This window comes from Choloepus didactylus, chromosome 16 (genome assembly GCF_015220235.1).
Source record: "Choloepus didactylus isolate mChoDid1 chromosome 16, mChoDid1.pri, whole genome shotgun sequence".
NCBI classification, from domain to species: domain Eukaryota; kingdom Metazoa; phylum Chordata; class Mammalia; order Pilosa; family Megalonychidae; genus Choloepus; species Choloepus didactylus.
In genome coordinates this window covers 21,000,394-21,003,051 of record NC_051322.1, presented here as the reverse complement: position 1 = coordinate 21,003,051, position 2,658 = coordinate 21,000,394, and the positions used below count along the sequence as shown (strand labels likewise).

General features: G+C 40.0%; 1 pseudogene; it reads left to right on the top strand.

The window, feature by feature from the left end:
• Positions 1–280: 280 nt before the first annotated feature.
• LOC119511243 lies at positions 281–2,067 on the top strand (annotated as a pseudogene).
• The last annotated feature ends 591 nt before the right edge of the window (positions 2,068–2,658 follow it).

Sequence of the window (2,658 nt, the reverse complement as noted above, 5' to 3'; positions counted from 1 at the left end):
TTAGTATCCAGAACACATAATGTACTCCTTTGAAATTTGTAAGAAACAAAACAAAATGACAAACCTGGTTTAAAAAAAAAAGAAAAAGACAAAACAGCCCATTCCCCTAAGAAGAAATTTGAATTGCCAAGAAATAATGTAAAAATGTTCATCCTAAGTAATGTGAATTAAATCTTGGAAATGTGAATTAAAATAATGAGGTGCTATTTTCTAGACCTGAGGCTGGTAACATTTATTATAAATGTATGACTATATCCAATCTTTGCTAGTCTATAGAGAAATGGGAACGCTGGAAACTGCTTGTGAAATTGCAAATGGGTATAATCTCTTTGCAGGACAATTTGGAAGTATCTGATAGAGTTCAAGATGTGCATTGCCGCCTTCCCTTTGATTCAGTAGTTCTCTAGGAATATAGAATAGACTATTTGTTCTCAACCAGGGATAATTTTGCCCCCCGCCCCAACCAAGGACATTTGGCAATTCTAAAGGCATTTTTGGTTGTCACGACTGTGGGAAAAGGGTGCTACTAGCATTCAGTGGGTAGAGTTCAGAGATGCTGTTGAACATCCTCAATTCACAGGACAGCCCTCCCCCCCCAACAAAGAATGATCCATAGCGTCAACAGTGCTGAGGTTGGAAAATTCTAGACTCTGGATCTAGAATGATAGTCTTATAGGTGCAGCATTGTAAGTAATAGCAAAGTACTGGCAACAAACCAAATGTCTATGAATAGGAAAACGGATAAATAAATTCTGGGATATTTATTTACTGGCTACTATACAGTAATTAAAAATGAATAAACCCAGGGGGAAAGGGACCAGTGTCCGTGGGCTTGCATGTGGGCGTCCACATACCTCAGCCTTCAGAGAAGGAATACATTAAATTTGAGGTTCAGTATTTACTTTCTTTATTAGAAAATACCTGCGTCGTTGAGGGTAGTGTGGGAGACAAATCTATTATGCTTGTGGGAGGTCAGGAGGTGAGCTTAGTATTCTAATAGCAGAATTCTCGTCAGCAGAGAACATGGAGGCCCAGAGGGAATGGACCCCGATGTGTCTTCAAGAGCAATTGGAATGAAATTGTTGATAACTTTGATGATATGAATTTAAAAGAATCTCTTCTTCGGGGTATCTGTGCTTATGGTTTTGAGAAGCCTTCAGCTATTCAGCAGAGAGCTATTATTCCCTGTATTAAAGGATATGATGTGATTGCTCAAGTTCAGTTGGGTGCTGGCAAGACAGCCACATTTGCTATTTCCGTCCTGCAACAGTTGGAGATGGAGTTCAAGGAGACCCAAGCACTAGTATTGGACCCCACCAGAGAACTGGCTCAACAGATCCAAAAGGTAATTTTGGCTCTTGGAGATTATATGGGAGCAACTTGTCATGCTTGCATTGGTGGAACCAATGTTCGAAATGAGATGCAGAAACTACAGGCTGAAGCACCACATATTGTTGTTGGTACTCCACGGAGAGTGTTTGATATGTTAAACAGAAGATATCTTTCTCCAAAATGGATCAAAATGTTTGTTTTGGATGAAGCAGATGAAATGTTGAGCCGAGGGTTTAAGGATCAAATCTATGAGATTTTCCAAAAATTAAATACAGGTTGTGTTACTTTCTGCCACAATGCCAAATGATGTGTTGGAAAGTGACCAAAAAGTTCATGAGAGATCCAATTCGAATTCTGGTGAAGAAGGAAGAATTGACCCTTGAAGGAATCAAACAGTTTTATATTAATGTTGAAAGAGAGGAACTGAAGTTGGATATACTTGGTGACTTGTATGAGACGCTGACCATTACGCAGGCTATTTTTCTCAATACAAGGCGCAAGGTGGACTGGCTTACTGAGAAAATGCATGCCAGGGACTTCACAGGTTCTGCACTGCATGGTGATATGGACCAGAAGGAAAGAGATGCTATCATGAGGGAATTCTGATCAGGGTCAAGCCGTGTTCTGATCACTACTGACTTGTTGGCTTGTGAGATTGATGTGCAACAAGTATCTTTGGTTATAAACTATGACTTATCTACCAATCATGAAAACTATATTCACAGGAGTCGATAGCTGCAGTTGATGACGAGATGGCCCTCGGAAACAGTGCTGACATAATTTAGGATGTGGAATCATAAGCGAAACAGCATACTGTTTGAATAAAGAGCAAAACTGGCAGAGGGGGTTGATTTGGGAGGAAAGGTATGGCTATTAACTTTGTTACTGAAAAAGACGAAGATTCTTCAGGACATTGAGACTTTCTACAATACTACAGTGGAGGAAATGCCAATGAATGTGGCTGATCTTATTTAATCCCCTGGGATGAGTGTTTTGAATGCAGTGCTCGCTGTTGCTGAATAGGCGATCACAATGTGCATTGTGCTTCTTTCTTTGGGAATATTTGGATCTTGTCTCAATGCTCATAATGGATCAGAAATATAGATTTTGATAGCAAAGCAGCTTTAGTCATGAGCTCTTGTGAGGAATGTCGTTGGCTTTATCCTCTTTAGTGTTAGACTGTTGGGGTTGGGTATAAAAGATGGGGTCTGTTCTAGTTTGCTGATGCTGCAGAATGCAAAACACCAGAGATGGATAGGCTTTTATAAAACGGGGGTTTATTTTGCTACACAGTTACAGTCTTAAGGCCACAAAACGTCCAAGGTA